The sequence below is a fragment of the Amblyomma maculatum genome, unplaced genomic scaffold (assembly GCF_055883805.1).
Source record: "Amblyomma maculatum isolate TAMU_Amacu unplaced genomic scaffold, ASM5588380v1 scaffold_15, whole genome shotgun sequence".
Taxonomy (NCBI): Eukaryota; Metazoa; Arthropoda; class Arachnida; order Ixodida; family Ixodidae; genus Amblyomma; species Amblyomma maculatum.
Window position 1 is genome coordinate 8484765 of NW_028146740.1, and position 26526 is coordinate 8511290.

General features: G+C 48.0%; 2 pseudogenes; one reads left to right on the forward strand and one right to left on the reverse strand.

The window, feature by feature from the left end:
- Nucleotides 1-26526, reverse strand: part of LOC146172009 (transient receptor potential cation channel subfamily M member-like 2) — a 765506-nt pseudogene that overhangs the window by 59304 nt on the left and 679676 nt on the right.
- On the forward strand, nucleotides 399-5328 carry LOC146172010 (uncharacterized; annotated as a pseudogene).

Genomic DNA, 26526 nt, shown 5'->3' on the forward strand with positions numbered 1-26526 from the left:
GTCGGAGTTTAACTTTCGGATTCTCTCTCATTGACCCTCTCAACATATATCTGTCAAAATGCACCATATTGGTGCAGTGGCAGTAGTTTTATGTGCTCTTTAGTAAAGTCGCACTCACGCTTTTGCTGTTAATCAGTATAAATCTGACTTCTTTTGAACAGAATCTTGCAACTACATCTTTTACAATGCAAAAGAACAGAGTGCAGGGAAGAGCACGTCTCAGGATAGTAAATTCCTTGAGGCTCGTAATCTTTGGATGTGGTCTAATGCACTGTGGTTATTGATACTATAGAAAGAAAATGCTTTTGTGAATGTTTTCGTGAATTTTTATGTATTTCTTCATAGTAGGATGGCATTTGTGTTGTGCATATTTCATATTCTTTCAGGTCCTCGCAGAAATGCTCGAGAACACGCCTCCTGAAGAAGAAGCTACCACTTCACCCCCTTCGCCATGCGAAGAGAATGTAAAAATCAGGGTTACAGAGGCACAGGTCGTCTCAAAGGAAACTGCTGACAAAAGCCTGCAAGTTGTGGTGCGGCCGCCAACAGTTTGCAAGGCATCCCAAGCAGATATAAAACCCAGGAAAACATCACGAAAGACCCAGACAAAGCCTCGAGGTGTTTCAATAGGTACAATACTTTCATTATCATATTTCTTTGCGCATGTGTTTATGTTGAGCTCATGGAATACAATGTTCACCATGATATTTCAGTTGTACTTGTTAGCTTCTAAATTAATTTAAAGTGAATGGCTCTTTGTCTTAGGGAAAATAATGACACTGAACTCTAAAATAATTGGTTAATACGTGTTTTCTTTCAAGGTGTCCAGGTTGGCAGCTTCCTGGTAGACGCAGCTACCCAGGTGAATTTTGCACAACAGCCATGTGAAGAGGATAGTAGCCTTACTGACTCTGAATCTGAGCCCGAGCGTTGCGCCGACTACAGCCCTGGCAGTGACTCATGGCAAGAGTATGTGTTGCTATTCTTACTATTGCTTAGCCTTTAGGCTAGAGGCAGCATTTCATGCAGCTTATGCTCCATGTCGAAACTGTGTGCCATTGCCCCACTAGCTTTCACTCTGTGAATCCTATTCTTTTTCAGGCCTGACAATTGTGATGGGCACCTATATCCAGAACCACCGTCTACCTTAGGTGATTGTGAAAAAGGCACGGTTCTTGTGGATAAAAAGCACCTAAAGGCATTGTTCAAAGTGTGCCACACGTGCCTTGTACCTTGCACATGCAGCGTTCACTGTGAAGGAACGCTGACTGAAATACATGCTTGGTGCCCCTCAGGGCACCATCTGTACTGGAGAAACCAAGATGTTGTGAGACAGCAGCCAGTATTAAACTTAAAACTTTGTGCTGCCCTGCTATTTTCGGGAAATAATCCCACTGCATCTTTGAGGATGTTGTCATCAATTGGTGTTGAGGTGGTCATCGATAGAACTTTCTTCAACATTCAGCGCATTCATCTTTGGCCTGCAATCGAGAAAGTGTTTTGAAAAATGTTCGTGCATAAGAAAAATTCCACTGCAAGTGCTCACTGTTCTGAAAATCTTTGTTGAAGGTTTGGAGAGAACAACAAGACCATTTGTTAGAGAATGCCAGGGGCAAGAAAATCTCACTTGCCGGGGATGGCCGAGACGATTCGCCTGGCTTCAGTGCTAAATTTGGCACATATTCTCTGTTGGATGTTGAAAACAACAAACTCCTGCACTTCGAGCTTGTCCAGGTTTGTTTTAAACTTCTCATTTAGCATTCTTGGGAGGCTTTACCACTCCATACTGGTGAATGCTATGCTGTTGCAGCAGTTATGGCTGCTTTTGCTTTCACTGTTCTATATTGAGAAAAAAATATTTGCTTATATGTTGTATATTGCAGTCCAATGAAGTAGGAGGCAGTTGTTATATGGAATTAGAAGGACTGAAACGTGGCCTGCAATTCCTTGAAAGCCAAGGCATCAATGTGAAAGCCATTGTCACAGACCGACATGTCCAAATCAAGGCATATATGCGGAAGGAAAGACAACGCATCCAGCACAAGTTTGATGTTTGGCATGTTGCAAAAGGTACTTCGAAGCAGCACTTTTTTTGGTTGCAGTATTGGCATTTGCAATGTTTTCTGCTCAAGTGTCTTGTAACAAAATGTGAACGCTGACTGTTAGCTCTTGCATTATGCCTTTTAGGTGTCTTCAAGAAAGTGACGGCTGCATCAAAACGGTGTGATTGCAAGGACCTGCAGCTTCGGGCTAAGTCCATCCAAAAATCACCTGTACTGGTCAGCGGTGTCTAGCCACGAGAATAGCGACCACATTGTTCCGAAATGGTTGTCGCTTCTCAACCATATTAGGAATGTGCATATTCACGGCAATCCAATATTTCCAGCCTGCCTCCATGGCAAGCCTAAGTGCAGGCAGTGGCTCCAAGAGGGTAAGCAGAGATGTAGCCGAAAAATATAAGAATAGTGAAGATGTTGGAAAGCAATGAAACACTCGTTAGGATTGAAACCTGCCCAAGTTGGTCGATATTATGTGTAAAAATATGCTAGACAAGATGGGGACATACACAGGAAGACTCGCTTTGTGCACGTTTCGTTCGTGTCTAATATCTTTTCTCTGTTAAAAATTTGTACACTGTTAATTGCAGGGTTTAATATTTTTAAATACTCCAGCTATGTGAAACACCATAGTGGTAACCACCTAGATTTGTTTATTGTGAGCCAACATCTGTTATCAGTCAAGGTAGGACTACTTTTTTTCAGCCTTTTCCAAAATGTATCAGAGTACGTTTGTGCAGCCACTCTTGTTCCTTTTTGCTCTGTACTCAGATGGTGTAACCATCCTTAGCTCAATTCAGTAATCTGTATCAAGTCTCTTTTCTCTGGCCGAGTAGAAGTGGCAATGCTATTCTGATTTACTCCGGCTAGTATATGTCTACCCCGAGTCAGGCAAAACTGTTAACACTGATAGCCCAGCATTTTTCGCACAATGCTGTTATGTTGTGTGTACATATGTTTTTCGCCCTTTCTGTACCATCAAAGTATATGCCACTGTACCATTCTCGCTCGATTCACACTTAGTTGTTTGCTGTAAAGAGGAAGCCGGGCAGGATGCTTCAAATTTTCCTGAGACTTCAGTTGTTCATCTCCCCAGTGGAAATTTGCTGAGAGTATTCAGTTTCCTCACTCAGCATTGGATTGGTTCGCCCTGTCTTCTGTTTTTCAGAATCAAAGGCATTTGAAAAGCTACGGGACATAGCTACCTCGAAGGTTCTATTGGCTGATATGCCAAATCTCTCAACCAAGCACCAGACCTATGGTCTGGAAACATTTCATGGCCTTCTGTTGCATTTTGTACCAAAGAATTACCAGTATTCATACCTTGGAATGAGGGCAAGGTAAGATTCAACTGCTTCAGTTTGCTTTGTTATTCAACCTGCCAAGATAGATGTAAGCATTGTATATTTGTACAGGTTCAGTTGTCTCAGTAATATGGATGTGAAAAGAACCATTCTCTCCTATATACTCACGGCAGTTACTGGCTTTTAATTATGAGTTAAATTCAAAAGTTTACTGAAAATGTCAGTAAATGTATGGAAAATCAAATATCTAGGTATTGGTTTTAACCAAAAAAGGTGGTATTCCTGATTGTCGCCACAGTTGGCTGGCAACTGTGTACGGCTTATTGCAGAGCAAAAGAAAAACACCGAAGAGGCATTTCAAACTTAGTAGTATTGATTGTGTTTTTAGGCAATACTTGCTATGTCCCCTGTGTCTGCAGCACAGATGAGAGATATTAGGTTAGGTAAGCATGGTTCTGTGTTTCGAGGCACTGCTTTGCTATGTTACATGTTCTGCACGCAGGATCCATCTCTTCACTATTTTAAAGCAAAGCACTGTTCATTGTCATCTCCAGCTGAGGGCAGCAGAGGCAGAGCTGAGCAGGTTTAATAAACCATGCATTTACACTGACGCGAAAACATCCGTGTGAAAAATGTTTTGGCTGCAGCTCAGGCCTGCGGCAGTTCCATCACTGCCAACAGTACAGGGACCGCATGTTGCCTCAACCATTTGCTTAGCCAAGCACCACGCCTCGACAATGCTTAGACAACCCAATTTTAGAAATATATGACCGCTTGCATCCAGAAAGATAGCACCGTCATTTGTCTTCTTTTGTTGGGACAATAGCTATTCTAAAGCTGTACCTTTGTATAAACCACTGAGTCTGGATATACTGCAAGTCACTTGTGACTGTCTTGGAAAGAAACAGACTTGCTGAAAAAATCAGTACATTGTGAAATACATTCACCAACATTTGTCAAACTTAAGAAAAATAACTGAAAGACCAACATCCTTATTTTAATGACACCTCCAAACATCTGCTGGCAACTAGCAGTATGAAAGTATTCCTACTGCTTATGTAAAACAAGCTTTTGGGCGAGTTGGTAGCTTACATTCGACATAGCCGCAGCGAAAAAACACAATCACAGAAGGAAGACACGTACACAAGGACCAACGCGCGTTGGTCCTTGTGTACGTGTCTTCCTTCTGTGATTGTGTTTTTTCGCTGCGGCTATGTCGAATGTAAGCTACTGCTTATGTATTCATAGTTTGCCTAACTGTCTGACATTGTTATCTTATGGGGCGACAGTGTACAGGCTGTGATATGTGACCTCTGCAAGAAACAAGCATTGGCGCATGTAACTGTTTTTATTGTACTCTTAATCACTGAGAATTTTTTCAGAACCCAGTTGGCTATCATGCATTACAATGAAAACAGTGCACGAAGCCAAGCGCTCCGACAAGACGGCACAGCCCGTTGGAGCCTGAAATACTCTAAAGCTACTGGAGGCAAAGCTACTGCTTGCCCTGCAAAGAAGCAATCAACACATGGTAGGCGCAAACGATTTTGTTATCCAAGAAAATCTGCTTCATGGCGTTCCCAAATCTTCTTCCAGGGTATGTGCAGACAATCTTGGACGCGGTCATGGTGGAGGCCAGCAGACCATCACAGGCCAGGAAAACTGCACTCATGCAGACCCCACCACCACTGAGCAGCCAGTTTCCCAGGGTTCCAAAGGAAGATGCTGTCAGGCAAAGGAAAACACGATTCAATAAGTAGTGTGAGAGCAGGAAATGCTACTTTCGTGGAAGCAGGAAATTAGTCCCCCTGTCAGTGCTTATTGTTATATGCTTCCTGGCTGTTGTGCCCAAGATACGTATGGATGCTGTCATCATCAGCACTACATGAATAACCTGAGCGTGTGAGCAACGTGGGAAGCAGGCATATACGAGCAGCCATACCGTTTGAAGGGCACAAGCTACAGTTCTATCCCAACCAATGCTTCTCAGTGATGCGGGCTGCAGACACCCATCCGAGTTAGCAATGACCAATAAAAAATAAGATTTCTCTGAGCCACATATTCCTCTGCTGACCTCACTACTATGCTTCAAATAAATATAGTGCTGAACTCGTGTTTGCATCCTCATGTTTAGTTTCATTTATTTATCTCTGGAAAATAATACCGATTTTAAAAACTTCTTCAGGTATGTGTTGCAAAAATAATAAACGGATACCAGTGAACATGCTGGTCTTGTCGTCATTTGTCAAACCTAAATCATGCTTGCTGGTGTGAGTTTTGGAGCTGCTGTTACGTTTGTACAATCTGCCTATAGAACTTAGCCAGAGCTCTGTACAGACATTTGTATGTTAGGGATTTTTTCGTAGAAAGCAAAAGTATGCAGACTGTTAGCTCAAGATAGGAGTGTCAGTCCACATGTCATTCGCAGAACGAATTTGCTATGAAGTCCAACACTCTAGTAAAAGAAGACCTGCATGTGTTGCTAAGTGGAATTGCCAAATAAGGTTTCCAGAATTGATGTCGTTACATGGTGTTGCCATGAATGAAGCTGTAATGTAATGAATGCTAACTGAAAATGAAACCACAATTCTGCACGTACCTATATGGAATCTCAGAAATGCTTGAAGCCTGTGTATAAACCAGTTTTGGCAGGGTACTTCTTTCGAACAACGCCGCTCAGCACACAACTTGGTAGAATCTTACGGTTGTTCTCTCCCAGTCTCTTCCATGTTAACCAGACAAACTGGCGGTACGCAGCATACCGCAACTGCCTGCACGAAATGTTCCTGTGCATTGTTGCGCTTACGTAGGAACTGGGACACAATCGTCTCCGATTGTGTCCCAGTTCCTACGTAAGCGCAACAATGCACAGGAATAACAACCACCAACTAGCCCAATTTGAAACTCTCCTAATGCACGAAATGTGTTATTGCACAGACATTTCTCTTTCTGCTAGATTAATTTCTTACCTGTTCGTAAACTTGTTGCCCTTTCCAGCTGGTTCACATCCGTGCTGTGCCAAAGAAACTTCCAGCACTGCCTTACTGAGACATACAGTCATGAACTCTTTTGAGCTTGTTACACACTGCGTGCCTTTCAGCTTTTTCTTGATTTCTTGCACCTCCTGGCAGCACAAGTAGTCCTCTTCATTATTCATCAGCGCGCAGCACATGCAGCTGCACCTAATTGAACAAAATCCGATTATTTGAACTTCAGAATATTTGAGCAATGCAGACAATTTGCATTCGTGAACGCTTGACAAGGCTGATGATCAACAATGGTATAGCGTTCGTGCCAATATTTCCTCGAGTAAAAATGGCAAACTCGTCGAGCCGCGGTATGCATATATCTGTTGTCATTCTGCTGGCTATCTCGCTGCGCAATACCACCAACTACATCCTGCCGAAACAAGACCAACGGAAAGCCGCAGACAAAAAGAGGAGCACAGGACGACGCGGCAAAGATCTGCCTCGTTTTCTAGCTGGCTTTACTTGTTTAAAATGTGCTATTTCACCTAGCTCTCCACTCTACTACATCTCGTAGGACGACAGAAGAAAAAAAATACAGGGGCGCACTTAATAGCACACACGAATAGCTTCCTCTGTCATCTCGTTACACTGCAGTTCAGCAGTGAACTCACTAAACAGGTTTGGCGCTCTTTCGTAGTAATAAAAGGCCTTCGGATGTAAGTAGGCACCGTGCTCTAAGTAAATGAAAAACAAATGCTTTACCTCGCGTGACTCGTGTAAACATGCCGGCGTTTTGAATTCGATATTACAGGTGTCTGGTGTTTCGGCTGTTATGCAGCAGCCAGTAAGCAACGGCGTTTCGACGTGATTTACTTTATTACCACTTGCACATCTACCTCGCAAAACAAGCACCTACGCAAAACATACGTACCAGAGGAGATTTCCAACCCGTGAAAATGTCGCGGCGTCACTTTCTCCATTGGCGCACTCCGCGGCGTCAATGGTTCCGCCGTTTTCTGCAGCCGCTGATGGCTCGAACATATATGGCGAGAGTCCAAACTGTTCATTACTGCCCGCACTATCCATAATTATTTGAAGACTAGGCCTTCCAGCCAACTGAAGCAACGCGCTAGCAATGCACTACGCAGCAACGCCGTCGGTGCAGACCGGAGACCCGCGGGACACCCGTAGATGACGTCACGACGGTCCCGACCACTCACAGGTGACAGTGGCGTTCGCTCGGCTCCCTGAGGCGCCTGCGCGCGTTTTCTTCTAAAAAACAGCTGTTTGCGTTTATTTAAGCCCCTTTTTAATGCGATATTCTTGTTCAGTGGACCAAAAACAACTAAATGCTGTCAAAAACTCAATTTTTTCGAAAAGTGCTTCAGCTTCCCTTTAAATATGGTTTGGTATCCCCAGTTCCCTAGCTGGGGAAACAAAGTTAGTCGGTGCTACCCAATCAGTGGGGGTAAGGGATCACCCGAGGTGCCGCCCACTTCCGAGGGTGAACCTCCTTGCACATCTTCCGGTGGCGAGGGTAAATCATCTGATGTCGATGACGATTTTGTGCGGGCGATGGAGTTTTGGTACCAGGGCAAAATGGTCCGAGAAGTCGCCTATTGACGGTGGTCATTCACCCCGCGAAATTCCAAGGGGGCCACCTGCTTGCCTCGAGAATTCGGCGAGCGGGGTCAATGCTGCTCGGCGACGCGTCTCGTGCCCATTAAGCACAAGAATAGGTGCCCTGTTGTCGCCGTCGCTTCTCTGCTTTTGTTCGCGGTCGCTCGCCGGCGTCCGCTAAGTACGCCTCCATTGTGAGCTGCTGAAGTCTGGCCGGAACTCCGGTTACAACAGCCTGCATTGTCAGCTACTGAAGTCTGGGCGGAACTCCGGTCACAACAGCCCGTCCGCCGCCCGAAGAGGTCTCGTAGTGTTAGCAGCCAACGCTGCACCCCGTAGAAACCTGGAGTTGGTTCAGCCTGGCCGCGTCCAACCTGGCCATCCGGTTCCTGCTTCCGTGTTGAACAGCGCTAGCAGACTCAACCACTCAAAGCCCAAAACACAGCAAGCAGCAAGCGCAAAACAAACTCTGAGAAGTGCCAGGCTGCCTTCATAACAATGATTGCCATTTCAAAGTAAAGGAAACGAAATAAAATTCGTCCACAGAATTTTAAGTTTTCTCCTAAAAGTTACCAAGTCTGAGAGACAAGGAAAAAAACTAGATTTTTTTTTTTTGGCAAATATGCTAGCTAAAATTTTGATCCATGTCGTAACATGAAAGATGCCATAGAAGGCCACTTCCTGTGAGAACATATCCCATGGTGGAGCGGTAAGTAAATGATAGTAAGAGCAGCATTAGCAACAACGAAAAAAAAACGACTACGCAAAAAAAAAAGAAAAATATATGATATGCGTAGCCAGTTAACATCTGGGAGCCCAACCAGAGAGCTTTACCCAGGGAACCTTCGGCGGAGGCCATCAGCGTTAGCATTATCACGCCCCTTTCTATAAAGCACGTCAAATGCGTGCTCCTGCAAGGCTAGACTCCAACGAAGCAGCCTGCAATTTTTGGCCGACATATTACGAAGCCAAGTCAAAGGACAATGGTCAGTCTCTACAAGAAACGGAGACCCTGCCAAATAACACTGCAGCTTCTGAATCGCCCACACGAGACACTATAGGCCTGCTCGCGTAGGGTGAGCATCTTACTTACAAAAACAACAGGGAGCTCCTCCCCATTGTCATCTTGCTGGATGAGGATGGCCCCCATACCGCGGTCACTCGCGTCGCATTGTAGCACAAACTGACGCGTGTAGTCTGGAGTTCTCAAAACATGCTGACTGGCCAGAGCCGCTTTCAGTGCCAGAAAAGAGCGTTCTTTGTCCGAATTCCATTCTACTTTGACAGGTTCATTCTTTCGCAAACTGTCGGTAAGGGGGCTGGTGATTTCGGAAAAATTGCGAATATAATGTTGATAGTATCCGGTTAGTCCGAGGAATGAACGAATATCTTTCCTGGTGACTGGCCTGGGGAATTCGGATATTGCCGCTACTTTTAGTTCTCTCGGGCTGATAACCGCGTCCGACAATGTGACCCAAGTAAGTCACTTGAGCTTTTCCCAACTGACATTTCTCCGCTCTCACAGTCAAGCCTGCCTCACGTAACCGTGTCAGTACATCCCTCAAATGACAGAGGTGTTCCTCCCAGCTCTTAGAAAAGACAGCTATGTCATCTAAATATGGAAGAACATACTCCCCCATACCCTGCAGCACACGGTCCATGAGACGGGAAAAACAAAAGGGCGCGTTTCTGAGGCCAAAAGTAAGGACGAGAAGACGAAACGTTCCTAGAGGGGCAATAAAAGTGGCTATTCGGCTCGCTTTCTCGGTCAGAGGCACCTGGCAATACCCCCTAGTGAGGTCCAGCAGGGATATATAATGAGCACCACTTATGGCTTCAACCCTTTTCTCAAGATTCGGAATCGAGTAGCTCTGATCACGACTGATCTCATTCAGACGGCGGTAGTCGATACATGGACGAGGGTCTCAACCTGGCGCCTCAACCAATATGATGGGGGACGTGTATTCACTCTCGGATGGTACAATCAGCCCCATGTCTAACATCCGCTGAATCTCAGTTGCCAATATTTTCTTCTGCCGGGATGAAACCCGGTAAGGCCTGCATCGGATGGGCCTGTCGCAAATTAGCTCTATGTCATATTCGATCAAGTTAGTCCTGCCGGGCCGATCAACGAAGCAATCTCTGAACTCTCGCAGAAGCGTTTCTAGCTCTTCTTTCTGTTTATCTTCCAGTTTGGCGTCGCATTCAATTTTCTGGCAAAGTTTTTCGAGTGCGAAATCTAGTTTACTTCTGGGAAAAAAAATCATTTTTCATCTCTTCAGGAACATTTAGAGCGAGCTGGACAATGGCTTCCCTCTGTCTGTACGGTTTCATCAAATTGGTGTGGTAGATCCTCACCTCTTTGCGTCTTCCCGGCATTCTAATAACATAGTGTCCGAAATCTGCTGTGAAACCTCTGCGGGACCCTCCCACAAAACATCTAGTTTGTTCTTCCGCGAGGCAGTCAGTAAGAGCACTTCGTCTCCAACAGCAAAAGTTCGCTTTCGGGCATTCCGGTTGTAATATAGTTTCGCCTTGCCCTGAGCTGATTTTGTGTTAGCCTCTACTAGCGTGCGACATGACTGAAGACGTTCTAGTAGCTGCAACACATACTCGACCACTGTGGGGTCCTCTCCGCGCCCTTCCCATGCCTCGCGGAGCATCTGAAGCGGGGACCTCAGTTCTGCTGGGCTGAAGCCGGTGGCCCCATGTGGCACGGACCTCAACGCAAACATGGTAGCTGGCAAGGAAGCCTCCCAATCTGTTTTGTTTTCATGGCACAAAGCCCTTAGCACTCTTTTCAACACGGAGTGTCAGGCCTCTACACTGCTTCTCTGTGAGTTCCGCATGAAACTGTGTATAATGCGAATACTGCATCTTTCAAGAAAGGTAGTTGTCAGAGCGCTGGTAAAGACGCTGTCCTTATCACTCTGCCCTTCGGCCGGAAAACCCACTCGAGAAAACACAGAAATCAGCGCTTCGACCACCTCTACCGAGCTTACTTTCTTAAGTGGGACAGCTTCCGGGAATTTGGTGGCCGGACATATTATAGTAAGAATATATCTGTAACCTGACGTAGTTAAAGCCAACGGTCCCACTACATCCACAACACAATTCTTTCAATCGATATTTTCATTCTAAAACAGCGCAAAAGAACAGGGACGAGAGAACGAAACGTACAACACGAGCGCTGTACAACAGCAGCGCTCGTGTTGTACGTTTCGTCCTCTCATCCCTGTTCTTTTGCGCTGTTTTAGAATGTATACATACCAACTCGCCCAGGCTTCTATTTTGGCGACATTTTCAATCTGTCTTTGCTCACGAGCTTGCCACGAGTGCTATCACAAGCGAGCCACGATCACTGATGCCGGATATTGAGATTTCCGAGACTGGTATAGTTAACTTGCTTTTGAAGATTGACGTTAAAAAGACCCCTGGTCCAGATAACATCTCAAATACATTTCTGAAGCGATACGCGGAGCAGTTGGCTCCATTTTTGCACAACATTTTTACACTCTCTTGAAACAGGTGTTCTTCCTTCCGTCTGGCTATGTGCAAAGGTTATTCCGGTTCATAAAAGCGGCAGCAGACTGTCTGTAGACATGTATAGGCCCATCTCTCTAACTAGCTGCTGCTGCAAGCTAATGGAGCATATCATCAATAAATCCATCACAAAGTATTTGGAAGAAAATAACCTAATGTACACTAGACAACACGGTTTTAGAAAAGGTCTGTCAACGGTTACCCAGCTGCAGGAAATAACTCATGATTTTGCACAAGTGATTGATTCTCAGCTTCAAGCAGATGCTATACTCATTGACTTTAGGAAAGCATTTGATCGTGTCCTACATTCCAAATTAATAGAGAAGCTTCGTGCCATTGGCATTAACCCAAAAGTAGTAACCTGGATTGCCTCTTACCTCACAGGTCGTATGCAGTACGTGGAAGTAAACAGCGCACAATCAGAACGAATAAGTGTTTCTTCCGGGGTCCCACAAGGATCCGTCTTGGGACCGATCCTATTCTTGATATATATTAATGATATTTATGCTTGCGCCGAACCTGGGGTGACAATAAGGCTCTTCGCTGACGACTGCGTTCTCTACACTGCGGTACGTGCACGGGATGACCAATTAAATTTAAATTCTTCTGTACATAGTATTGCCAAATGGTGTAAATCATGGGAAATGGAAATTAATATCGACAAAACTTCTTCCATCACAATTACACGTAAAAAAGCGCCTCTTGTATATTCTTACAGTTTATCAGGATGTAACATAACGAGGGTTGATACGGTGAAATATTTAGGCATCACATTTACCCATAAACTAAGCTGGGACACTCATATAAATAACACGTGTGCAATAGCATTCAAACAACTTGGATTTCTTCGTAGAAAACTGTTAGCAGCTCCTTCTCATGTAAAGCTAACAGCCTATAATAGCCTCATAAGGCCCATTCTTGAGTACGGTAGCATTATTTGCAGCCCTCATCAATCATATCTCAGCCAAAAATTAGAAAAAAATTCAAAATAAGGCCCTTCGTTTTATTTTCTCCAGCTACTCACGCCAGGATAGTGTATCATCCATGCGAAATAAAGCGGGTATTCCTACCCTTTCTTGTCGGCGACGAGTAGCTTCCATGAAATTTCTATACCTTCTTTATAACGGTGGAATCAAAGTTGATACAGATCAGTACATCAAGGCACCATATCATCGTTCGAAGAGGCTAACTCATGGGAAGTGCATCAGACCCATCCCAGCTCGATGGAACGCATACAAATTTTCATTTTTTCCTTCTACTATTGAAGAATGGAATAGGCTGCCACATGAATTTATGGGCGATATCTGCCTTGATATTTTTCTTAAAAACGTTGAGTCATATTTTGAGAAGCAAATGGTGTAAACAAAAAAAAAATCATTCCTAAAATGTGTTTCGTTATTCACTGCGAGTGTTCAGTTTAGGATTTTATCTTATTAGTACCTATTGTCTAACGTGTTCTATTATTGTGTCGCTTCGCGGTTCTTTACAGTGCTTCAGATGCGACAAATTGAATGCCTGTTAGAGTGTTGCAGTGCGTATGTTTTCCATTTTTTGTGTTTCTGATGTTTTTCATTTTGTATAACGGTCCCATCAGCTCACCCACTCCTCTAAGAGCCTACCAAGGCTTACAGTATGCTTAAATAAATAATAAATAAAACAGCACGTCGGAAGGGCTCTGTGATTATGGGAACTAATTTCATAGGTGCCTTTCTTGTCTCGTGTGGTTTGCCAATTCTCTGGCAAGTGTCGCATGTCTGAACAAATTTTTCGACATCTTTAAAACACCCGGGCCAGTAGAATTCTCTCCGCAGCCTGTCTTTAGTTTTTTTTCATACTCAAGTGACAAGCCCAACCTTTTCATACTTAGACGGGACAACAAGCTGGTCGTGTTCTACTCCTTTCCTGTCCTTATACTGCCGATACCATAGGCCAGACCGGTGCTGGAAAGCGATGTTTTTGCGTAACACACCCGTTTCTCTTTGGTAGCTCAAGTTTTGCAGAGACTGATCTCTCTCTTGCTCAGCGGCAAACATTTCTCGGTCCACCCGAAGGAGCTCGAGAAAACCCTCTGAATGCGGCAGCACCAGATTCGTACTGACTTCCTCTCCTGGCCCAGATTGAGCAGTTGCACATCATTCGGGACAGTCAGTGCAGCCAGCACCGCTATCGGTGCTTTCTAGATCAGCGCTATTAGTTAGTAAATCCTGTTGCTGCTCGCCACCGCGATCCTGCACTTGGCTTACAGTTTCATGCTTACCCGTTTCCTTTAGCTTCGTCTGCGCTGCGATTTCTGGCGCCTTCGCACGTGTGAGAGCCTGGACAGCATGGTCTCCAAAACTCAGCTCCTTTTCCCTGAGCAGCATGTCCGAGCGATTGAAAAATATGTAGGGATAATAGTTTTGAGAGACGGCTGCCTCAGTGTGAAGCACCCCGAACGGTCCCTCGATCTCGACACGGGCAATCGGCAGACATAAGCTATTCTCCTCGACCACCTGCCGTATCCAGGCGCATTCACCCGTGAATTCTCCAGCCCTAACGTATTCAGGGTGGATGACGTCCATTGTAGCAACGGAGTCGCGGAGAACATTGCATGGTTTGCCATTTACGGTCAGATCCATAAGATAAGGCTGCAACAATCGCAAGTTGTCGTCCTCCTTATCCAGAAACGAAAACACCACTTTTGGATTACGGCAGCCGGCCGCTACGTGCCCAGGCTGCTGGCAGCGGAAGCAGACGACCGGCTTCTTAGATTCGAAAACCTCTTTTTTTCCTCGCGTTTTCCTTCGAGCTGCTTACTGCACCTTTTTGTTGTGCAACAGGGATATTAGACGACGCAATTCCCACTTTTCTCTATGTGTGAGAGTGCGCCCGATTATCCCTACCGACTTTCGCACTGGATCTGATGCGTGCTTTCTCCGATTCTCGACGGGTCGCGAGCTCGTCAGCTAATTCTGCCGCGCGTTCCAAAGTCTTTTTGCAGGGCCTATCCTGGCCCATTGGCGCATTTCCTCTCCCAGCCTACCGTAAAACTGTTCGAGGCAGATTACCTAAATGACGCTATCGTGACTGTCATAAGCCTCTTCACTTTTCAGCCATTCTATCAGATCTGCTTTCAATTTGTACGAAAAGTCCTGAAACGTCTAGCCTTGCTTCTGTGCTGCCTCTCGAAAGCGGCGCCGGAATGCATCAGCTGATAGCCTGTACTTTTTAAGGAGAGCTGCCTTAACTTTATCGTACCTTTCGGCATCCTCTTTCGACAATCTTGCAATTGCTTCAGCCGCTTCACAAGGAAGTACGTTTAATATTTTCTGGGCCCAGACGTCCCGCTGAATTCTCTCCTTTTCACAGATCCTTTCAAAATTTACGAGGAACAGTCCAATGTCCTCGTTTGTCTTGTAGGGCTGCAGGAGATCTTTCGTTTTTATTGTTGCGCCCGTCGGAATAGCCTGATTGTTAGAATTATTTCCGGCGCGCGTTGCCTCAGCAATGTGAAGATCTAACTGCCTGAGGGCAATTTTCCTCTCCTCTTCTTCTTTAGCCTCCCTGGACGTCTCCTGAATGAAATCCCAAGTCTCCGAAATTTCATTGCCATCCGCCTCACACTCCTGAATAGCCTCAATAAGCTGTGGCTTTCTATGGCTTTTCCCCACCTCAATACCAAGCTCTTCGCAAAGCAAAATCAACTCCTGTTTCTTTAACTTGCTGATGTCCATGGCCACTTTTGAACGACGACTTTCGTAAAACACTGCTCCTTCAAAAGCACAAAATGAAATCTACTAGTTTTGATAAAGTCCCTGAGTTATCAAACCTGGCAAATTCTCAGAGAATGCCAAGCGCTCACCATTTCCGATGCCAGGACCAAGCGTGAACGATTCCACCGCAGCCAACCAGTTGAAGTGTCGGGTTCAGGGGGCGAGCTTCACCGCAGCGGGCTCAGGAGGCGACGATGCATCGAAGCGGAAGACAGCCAGGTAGGAGAGGCAAAAAGTAAAGTTTATATACACTTTCTACATACTGAAGAGGGTACAAGTCATGAGAGGAAAACGGAGCTATCTGTACAAACAAAAAATCCGTCAAGTTAAATATGGTTTGGTATCCCCAGTTCCCTAGCTGGGGAAACAAAGTTCATCGATGCTATTCGATCAGTGGGGGCAAGGGATCACTCGAGGTGCCGCCCACTGCCGAGGGTGAACCTCCTTGCAGATCTTCCGATGGCGAGGGCAAATCTTCTGATGTCGATGACGATTTTGTGCGGGCTATGGAGTTTCGGTACCAGGGCAAAATGGTCCGAGAAGTCGCCTATTGACGGTGGTCATTCACCCCGCGAAATTCCAAGGGGGCCACCTGCTTGCCTCGAGAATTCGGCGAGCGGGGTCAATGCTGCTCGGCGACGCGTCTCGTGCCCATTAAGCACAAGAATAGGTGCCCTGTTGTCGCCATCGCTTCGCTGCTTTTGTTCACGGTAGCTCGCCGGCGTCCGCTAAGTACGCATCCACTGTGAGCTGCTGAAGCCTGGCCGGAACTCCGGTTACAACAGTGTAGACGAGCCGCGCGAAAAAGTACTGCAATATATATTGTCACGTGGAGGTGACAAGGTCGATGACACATATGAACAGTCAGTGATTGCACTGAAGAAACTCTTTATTGGGCTGATTTGCGCCCGGAAAAGAAGTAAGCAACTGGGCGGCGGCGATAGCAACAAAAGTTCTCGTCGATCGTCGAACAATGAATGCCCGTCACACTAGTCAACACTCAATTTAAAGGCTGCTCAGAACAATCCAGATAACATCGTAAACAGATACCAGCGCAAGCTGGAACATTGTAGAAAGACACACGAGTGGCCGGAATCTTCGAGACAGATCTCGGTGCATCTCACGCTACAACGAAACTGATAAAGGTGCGATTAGCGACATCGAGCATTAACAAACAAAGAATACAGAACTGATACGCGATCCAGAATCAGTGATAAGACCGTATGCCGGCGGCTGTTAAAAAACAACCAATACAGTTTCGAACGTTTCGCGGCATTACTCCCCCTTAAAAAAAAACATCCCCTCAATGTTCCAAAACAAAGTAACTTAAACATAAACACTACAAAGTTTAAACATCACAGATTCCTTAACGCGCGTAATATGGCTTCAGTCGTACATCATGTACAATATCTGGGCATGCGCGTCGCCGCTGTGATGCTGACGTTCCGTCGGAAACGACTTCATAGTCCAGTGGCCCGACGTGGCGAATGATTTTGTACGGTCCAAAGTATCGGCGCAACAACTTTTCACTTAGTCCGCGACGGCGAATCGGTGTCCAAACCCACACCTGGTCGCCTGGATTGTATTCTACGTTGCGTCGTCGTACGTTGTATCGTCGGCTGTCGGTCCGCTGTTGGTTTTTGATACGCAGCCGCGCGAGTCGTCGGGCGTCCTCTGCACGCTGCAGGTAGGCGGCGACGTCAGGGTTGTCCTCGTTGGTTACGTGCGGCAGCATTGCGTCGAGCGTCTTCGTGGGCTCCCTGCCGTACAAAAGCTTGAACGGGGTCGCTCTGGCCGTCTCCTGGACTGGCGTGTTACACGCGACGATCACGCACGGCAGGATGGCATCCCAGGTCGTTTGTTCAGCGTCGACGTACATGGCGAACATGTCCGCGATCGTTTTGTTCATGCGCTTCGTAAGGCCATTGGTCTGGGGATGGTACGCAGTTGTTCGTCGATGGTTTGTATGACTGTATTCCAGCATGGCTTGCGTTAATTCTGCCGTAAACGCCGTTCCCCTGTCCGTGATGAGCGATTCTAGTGCGCCGTGTCGCAAGTGAATTTGCTCGACAAAAAATTTGGCAACTTCTGCCGCGGTACCATTGGGCAGTGCTTTTGCTTCTGGCGTAACGGGTAAGGAGTCAGTGGCCACGATGATCCACTTGTTACCCATAGACGAAGCTGGAAAGGGGCCGAGGAGATCCATCCCAATTTGTTGAAAGGGCAGGTTGGGGGCGAAATCGGGTTTAATTGTCCTGCTGGTCTGATCGGCGGCGTCTTGCGCCGTTGGCACTCACGACATGTCTTCACGTAGTAGGCAACTTCGGCAGGCAGTCGCGGCTAGTAGTACTTCTCCTGTATTCGACGTAACGTGCGTGCAAACCCGAGATGGCCTGCTGTGGGCTCATCGTGCAACACCTGCAGAATTTCTTGCTGGAGGGTTTTAGTCACTGCAAGAAGTTGCGCAGTCCTGTTGGGTGCGAAGTTCTTTTTCACGAGGAGGCCATTGCTTAACGCGAACGAAGATAAATGTCGCCTGAACACACCAGGAGGGGAAGCAGTCTTTCCTTCTAAGCAATCGGCCAGCGCTTTCAGCTCAGGGTCTGATCGCTGTTGTTCTGCGAAAATGCTGGCGCTTACCGGCCCCAAAAGGCGTCGTCGTCATCGCCCTTCGGGGGAGCGTCGACGGGAGCGCGTGATAAGCAGTCTGCGTCGGATTGCTTCCGGCCTGACTTAGAGACTACAGTAAAGTCATATTCTTGAAGTCGTAGGCTTCATCTGGCAAGGCGGCCGGAAGGATCTTTCAAATCAACCAGCCAGCAGAGCGCGTCATGGTCGCTTACCACCTTGAATGGTCGGCTGTATAGGTGTGGACGAAACTTAGAAGTTGCCCAGATGATCGCGAGGCACTCCTTCTCGGTCGTCGAGTAATTGCCTTCGGCTTTTGTGAGGGATCTGCTAGCATAGGCGATTACTTTCTCAAGTCCGGCATTCTTCTGGACGAGAACGGCTCCAAGGCCCACACTGCTCGCGCCGGTGTTAATTTCGGTCTAGGCGTTTTGATCAAAGTGGCCAAGTACAGGAGGGCACTGCAGGCGGCGGATAAGTTCGTCAAAGGCTTCTCCTTGCGGCGTTTCCCGTTTAAAAGGTACGTCAGCCTTTGTAAGCTGCGTCAACGGTTCGGCGATGCGTGAAAAGTTCCTGACAAATCGTCGATAATAAGCGCACAACCCAAGGAATCGGCGCGCAGCTTTCTTGTCGGCAGGCGGTGGGAATTGTGCGATTGGCACTGTTTTCTCCGGGACTACGCGAATACCATCCTTCCTAACGGTGTGACCTAGGAAGGAACCGCAGTTCTTCGTAGGCAATGTGACACTTCTGTGCTTTTAGCGTTAGTACCGGTAATTTGATGGCTTCCAGCACTGTCTGCAGTCGTTTTAGGTCGTCTTCAAAGTTTGACGAGAAGACAACAACGTCGTCCAAATATACCAAACCAATTTGCCACTTCAAGGCTGCCAGGACTGTGTCCATTACTCGTTGAAATGTGGCTGGTGCGGAGCAGAGGCCAAATGGCATCACCTCAAACCCAAAAAGACCGTCCGGTGTGATGAATCCGGTCTTCTCGCGATCTCTTTCGTTGACCTCAATTTGCCAATATCCGCTCTTCAGGTCCATCGATGAGAAGTACCTTGCATTGCAGAGCCGGTCGAGAGTGTCGTCGATTCGGGGAAGCGGGTAGACATCTTTCTTAGTTATATTTGGTCTTATGTTTGGCCTTGCTTGATAGGGTTTTCCACGGGGCTGTTGAAGGAAGAAGATATCCCTTGAATTTTGCCTGGTCAAGGGTTTCGTTCTTTGTAACATCATGTGACATATTTTTTTATAAGAATCCGCTTTCTTCCTAATAAAAAATTAGTTGCGAGTCAGTGCTCGTCTGTGGTGCGTCTCTTCTTGTGTTTCGTCTTTTCGCGCTGTTCCACCCACAATGCAATTGTACCAACTCGCCCAACTGTCCATCTTATTTCTTAGTTATGTTATTCAAGCGGCAAAAATCAACGCTGAAGCGAAGCGTGCCGTCTTTCTTCTTCACCAAAACGACTGGTGCCGCCCAGGGGCTGTTCAATGGCTGGATTACGTCATTACGCAGCATTTCCTCAACTTGATCGCGAATGGCTTGGCGTTCTCGCGGCGATACACGATAAGGGCTCTGGCGCAGAGCTCGGGCGTGTTCGTCCGTTATAATGCAGTGCTTGGCCAGTGGTGTTTGTGGTATCTCCGATGCTGACGAGAAGCCCTCCCTGTAGCCTCGAAGAAGACTGCGCATCTGGTCTTTCCTGCTGCGAGTCAATGCGGGTTGATGTCAAATGTGGGATGACGGAATTGGTCCGGTGCGTCTTCGAGCGGTTGGTCGTGGAGGGCGAATACATCTTTGAGGTCCGCTAATTCGTCGAGAAAAGCGATCGTCGTGCCCTTGTTGAGATGCCGGTATTCATCGGTGAAGTTTGTTACCAGCACCTGAGCTTGTCCTCTCCGCCGGAATTTCGCGATGCCTCTTGCGATGCGGACACCTCGTTCCAAGAGCAATTGGATATTTCCTTGACGATGCCTTTAGCGGTTTCGATGTCTTGTGCCGACCCGACACTTGATCGGGGCGGCACTATCGCTTCGAGCTGCTCGAAGCGATAGGACGTGTTTTTCGGAGCTCCGCCAGCTCGAGCGCTTGCACGCGACCCGCATTGCCCGGCGCTGGGCTCCAGCGCCTAAGATTTTTTTTTACCCTGCCTTTACCTGGACATTTTTCAGCTGCTGCTGATTCCCGGTTCCGGTGGCGGTTCCCGCTGGCGGCCTCCTGGGCCTGCTAGCGGTTTTCGAGCCGCTTTTTCGGCCGCTGCACTTTGACATCCAGACATCATCCCGCTGGGCCTCGGTAAGCCTACCGGGGCTTGCAAGGCCTGGCCTTATCCCGTTGGTGGCAGGGCGCGCGGTCCCCCGCGGCCGCACCCATGCCTCCAAAACGACCGCCGCCGTCCGGCGGGCGATACGCACCCAGTATCGCCCGCGTCTTCGACCTCTTCAGAGACGCAGTTTCGGATTGCGCCGCAGACCGCGGGCGAGTCCCCGTTCTCGGACACGGGGGACAACATCATCGCCGCGGTCCAGGATCTACCTCCTACCTCTGCGACGCCGCCGCGGGTCGACACTGCCACCGCCGACCGGCAGTCCGGTGAGCGACCTCACCGCGAGCCGTCTCCGCGGGGCGAATCACGAAGCGAGCCGCGCGCTGAGGAACCGGCTCAACCGGAACTACCGACGTTCCACTGTGCGAGGGCGGACGGGGCGCCGCTCGCGGAGCGCCTCGACATGGGCTTTTCGGCAATGCCTGACTTCGCGGAGGTGACTAGGGTACAGGATGACCTCGTCAGGCTCATTAATGCTCCTGAGAGCAAAATGAGCCTACAGCTCCGCACCTCAGTTGCGGGCCTCTTCGGCGTACTCGTCGCATGCTGTGCGGAGTACAAGTCCTTGGCGTCCGATGCCCGGGGGCGCGCCGCCGTCCTCCGCGAGATGTGGGCGTCCGAGAGGAAGGAGTCCTCGGAGGCTCGCGCGCGGGCGGCGTCGGCAGAGGAAAAACTGCGAGCACTATCTGCGAGTTCTGCGCAACAATCATTTGCCGAGGTCCTGCGCGCCTCACAAACCGGACCGGAACCATCAGCACAACCAACAGCCGTTCACGTACCACCGGTTGCACGGCAAGTCAATCATCACGTTGCGTTTCTAACTGCGACATCCCCAAACACGACAACCGTCGCGCAGGTCATTCAGACCCTTAAGGCGAACATCGTTCCCGAAGACGAGGGCATAGGCCCAGTAATAATTAGGAAAACCGTAAATGGTGTCACAGTCCTAGCACGCGACCGCACTACGGTCGAGAACCTTAAAACTGCGGTTCAAAGAAATGCAATCACAAACAACGTTATGACAGTAAGAGTGGCGGAACGGCGCCGGCCGCACATCCGGATCTGGGGAGCTGATCCCGATGTGGCCGACGATGCCGTAGTCAACAACATAATTTCCAAAAACCCTGATTTAAATTTAAATCCCGAAACCACCGAGCGGCGATATACGTTTAGATCGCGCGACGGCTCAAAAACACACGTTTTGGCCGTCGCACCAGACGCCTTTAAAAGAATCATAGAGAAAGGACGCCTTAACATCGGTTGGTCTTCGTCGCAGGTCTGCGAAGACCTACATGTGCCCATATGCACATTCTGTGCGGCGTATGGGCATTCGCGCAGAAATTGCCGAGCTGCTGCGGACGCAAGCAGAGCTACCTGCACTCGCTGTGCGGGGACTGACATTGTTGCCGAATGCACAGTCTCGGACGGCGACGCCTCCGTCGCGTGCGCGATATGTCGCCGCACCGGACGAGAGGGTCCGCCGCATAGAGCTGGATCTCGCGAATGCCCCATACTAGCTGCGAGAATGGCTCGAATGCGAGAGCGCACCGACTATGGCCCACCTCCTTAGGAGCAGTGCACATGGGACGGGGGGGCGAGGGACCGTGCATTTTCCTTTCACAATTAGAAGCACCTGGCGCGGCGCAAGGCGGTGCGCGCGCCAGCTCCAAATTTCGTCAAGGCCTCTTCCTCTTTTTCACAACGAATTTTCTAAAGCGCGCCGTATTTCTATTTCTTTTCTTCTTTCACTTGTACCGTTAAAAACACAAAACGGCGCTCACATTAATTTTTCTTTTTCAATGTTTCACACACACCTATTTATTCTATTTCATTTCTCTTCAGCCTTAATTTTCCGTACTAATCAGGCAGTGAGCGTTCAATCTCAAACTTTCCTGCTTTTGTTTATTCTACAGCATTCCGCACGCTCCACACCAAGTTTTTGCTTCGCACGGTTCCCTCGCTCCTCGGTCAAGAGATACGCGCCGCTCGGTGCGTTTGCTACCATATTTTTCATCCACGCACAACGATGGCGCCTTGCAAAAATAACCAAAATATTTTTAACCCGTTCCAAAATTACATTCCTGGCCACATTCTATATTCTTTTAATTATTTTTCCTCGCTACACCTATCTTAAAAACTGTCATTTTTCCCCAAATTTTTCAATCGCAAAGAAGCTAATTGTACACAAACCTCAGGATATGTGTGGCCAGGTTTCAGTTCTGAGACGTGTATCTGTGTTTTCCAATTTATTTCATTCCCCCTTCATTCCTCTTTCTATTTCCTTCATTATTATTAACTCCCACCCTTATTTTCTCTCCTCCAGAACACAGATGCGCGTCTTAGGTATCACAATGAGTCGTTTCCCCTCGTGTTCTTACCCATTAGCACCTGATTGGACTGTTTCCAAATTGCAAAATCGTAACATGTTTTCCAAATCCCTATTCGGCCTCTCACTTTTAACATGACTTTCCAAATTTCCTTTTCAATTATACAGGCAAATTTAGATCACTGCAAAAATGCAACTCCAACATTATTAGACCGAATCCGAGAGGCTAATTTCGATTTCGCACTCCTCTCGGATCCCTACACGAGGGGAAACGACATTCCGGGCATCCCTGAAAATTATTTGATTTTCAAGGCGCCATCAGCACCTAGGACAGCCATCGTCGTTGCCACAAATCGTTTCGACATCTTTCCATCGTTCATCTCTTCTCGCGTAACATCGATCACTTGCTCGTCAACAACGGCATCATTTACACTCATATCAGCATACGCTCCACCGCACACTCCAATGACACCTACCCTAAACGACATACGCCAATCACTCATCACAACGGAGGGGACACCTGCGGTGGTCGCTGGCGATTTCAACGCTAAGCACACCGCATGGGGTCCGGAACTCTGCGATGCGAGGGGCGGAGAATTCCTAAGCTTCGCAATGAGTTCCGGACTAATAATACTAAACGATCCATCTTCCCCTCCAACTTATACAACACCATACACAGACAGCTGGATAGATATTTCACTAGCTACACCCACACTGGTTAGGGAAGGTTACACATGGACAGTAACAGATACCAGAACATTTTCGGAACATAAACACATTGAAATCCGATTCGGCCATTCACCGCACGTAAAAGAGCGTCGCTTAACATACAGAGACACAACAAGATTAATACATTCACTCTCTGCAACACGATACATGGATGCCGTTGTAGGGGCAAATTTGGATTCATCGGCAGCATTAGATTTAATTCTTCAAAAATTTCAATCTTTATTCGATCACTTTAGAAATCGAAATTTATCAACCACCCGTCAGGATTCTCGACATTCAATGGACAATTCGAAACAGTGGTGGACCAGCGATCTGACCGTCGAGCGCTCCAGGGTGCGCGCCATGAGAAGGCGCTACCAAAGAACACGAGATCTGGAAATGCGAAAATTTTACGGTGACATTTATTACACCGCATTGGCAAAGTTTCGTTCAAAAGTATCGGACGCCCGAAATTCGTTCCTCCGCGAATTGGCCAGACGATCCGGCCAGACGGCATATTCGGGCGCCCGTATAAATTAGCTTTCAAAAAATACACAGCACCCATTATTCTTCCTTCGGTGGAGCGGCCTGACGCCACCATGACATCGTCTGTGCTGGAAACAGCACAGACGTTGTTGGACGGTCAGGTCGCATCGGATTCAAGCGAAAACGATAGCGACGCTCACAGACGGATACGTATCGCTGCGGCATCCCCGTCCCTCGGAGGACCAGACGACGCCCCATTCACGCGCGACGAAGTGGGCATGGCGGTGTCCCGCGTCGTGCCGGGAACGGCGTCGGGTCTGGACGGGATAACGCCGCGTGTGGTACGCGAACTCTGGGAGCGTCACCCGAATTTCTACCTATTTATATTTAACGCGTCCCTCAAGCTTGGCTATTTCCCAGTGGCCTGGCGAAAGGGACGCATAATTTTCTTGCCTAAGCCAGGTCGCCCTCCGGAGATGACCACATCTTATCGGCCAATAGTAATGAATTCAACTTTCGGCAAGGTGTTAGAGCGTCTGTTGTACGGGCGCTTGAACCATTTTCTATCGCGATGCAAATTACTACATTCTAACCAATTCGGTTTTACCAGACAGCGCGGAGCCGTACAGGCTCTACACGCGCTCGTCCCCAAATTACGAGCTATAAGGAATAGCGGCCAATACGCACTTCTTATACCCATAGATTTCCGTGGCGCATTTGACAGCGTGTGGCACCCCTTGGTCCTGGCTTCGCTCGGTGACTGAGGATGTCCGAGGAACCTCTGTGCACTGCTGCGGTCCTTTCTATCGGACCGAGAGGTGGTATTCCGCTCAAAGGAGGGAGACGCGGTTGCGCGTCCCACCTTGGGCAGCCCACAGGGTTCCCCACTGTCGCCACTTCTGTGGAATATAGTCGTGCGCGGTTTGCTCGAGTTGCCCATGCCAGAGGGTGTATCGGTGCAGGCGTATGCGGATGACGTCGTCATCCTTGTGCCTGCATCCGAAAGAAAGCTGTTGACGCAATTGGCGGAGAATGCTCTCGCCAGAGTTGCGACATGGGCGGAGGAGGCGAGAGTCACCATCTCACGAGAGAAGACAGTGTGCGTCCTTATTGCTCCCCCTAGGGGTGGAATGGGGCGCACACTTCCCACCGTAAGGCTGGACGGCGTAAGATTACAATTCAAGCCGTCCGTAAGAATCCTCGGTGTGGTCTTCGATCGAACTCTCTCCTTCATACCTCATGGCGACATGCTCAAGGAGAAGGCCGAGATGCTTGCCGCGCGCCTCAACACTTTCATGCGGCTTAGCGGTACACCGGCACCGGAACAACGAAGAGCGCTTTACCGCCAGGTCGTTCTTCCTTCACTCGCATATGCGTCACCCGTTTGGTGGACGGAATCGCCCCATTCGGGACTGCGTGCTCGGCTGCTTTCAGTGCAGCGTGCTCCTTTATTGGCACTAACGGGAGCTTATTCTACAACGAGCACCAGGGCGCTCCAAATTTTGCTGCATGCGCCGCCACTCGCTTTGGATCTAGACAGATTCAACGCGGAGTTCGCGCTATTTACGCAGCGATCTGACGTCACATTTGGACGAAATACATACCGCGCATCGGAAGTGGCGAGACCTTTCGACGACTCTCTCGAACACCCAGCAGAGGTAGTTTCGTTTGCGTACGTCCGGTTGGACGTGGAGGCGGCGCGGGCGTCGGCGTCGTCGCCCGTTTACCACGTCTATACGGATGGCGCATTTACCTCTGTCTCGACCGGAGCGGCGTACGTCGTTATGTCACCAGCAGGCCGAATAACATCTGTAGGCCGCTTCAGGGTAGAAGGAGCAACTGGTGCATACGGCGTAGAACAAATAGCGTTTGAGGAATGCCTCCGCTATATACAGGGTCTGCAGGGATCGACACCTGTGTATATTTACACAGATTCTTTGTCGATTCTTGCAGCTCTAGCCGCACCAAAAACATTAAATACCAAAATTTACGAAATCAAGTGTTTGCTTAAATCTATTATCACACGGAGGCCGATCAGACTCTATCACGTTCCTGCACATGCAGGCGTGCTAGGCAACGAGCTCGCGGACATTGTTGCATCGCGAGCTCATAGGTCGAGCCGGACCAGATTGGCATTAGCTTCGAAAACTGTGGTCCGTGCCGAATTCCGCCGGGTCGTTGCAGAGAGATGGGCAACATGTTGGAAGGAAAATAACGAGGGAACCGGAATATTTAATTTCATTCCGGACACATATAATTTGCCCACCTCGTTTCCTCCTGTGAAGCCAATTATTCATCTCACTACTGGTCATGGCCGATTCCCTCATTACCTTCATCGGTTCGGCCTTTCACCATCGTCGCAGTGCCCTTGCGGTGCCCCAGAGGGCGACGTCATTCATTATCTCACGTCATGTTCATTAACATCAACACATCGTCAAAACTTAAACCCGCCGGCTCCTCCTTACCATGACGCAAGAGTTTGGCGTAATTGGCTAGATTCTAAAAGAAACTGTGCGTGGTTGATTCGGCTTGTTAAATTTATTAGCTCCAACTTACCGGATTATAAACGCCAAAATTCGGCCAATTATTAGATTCGTATTTTTTTTTATTTTATTTCTCCATTTCTTTTACGTCTTCTTTTCTTGTAACATCGCAAAATTTAGTCTTTCTTTCAGGGCCAATCAGGCCAAATGAGGTGAGCACTTCAGTGCTCGCCCTGACAAGAATCAGTGAACTTGCGATTTAAATTTTGTAAATATTGTATATAGTGTATATATTTGTATAAAATGTACATTTGTAAATA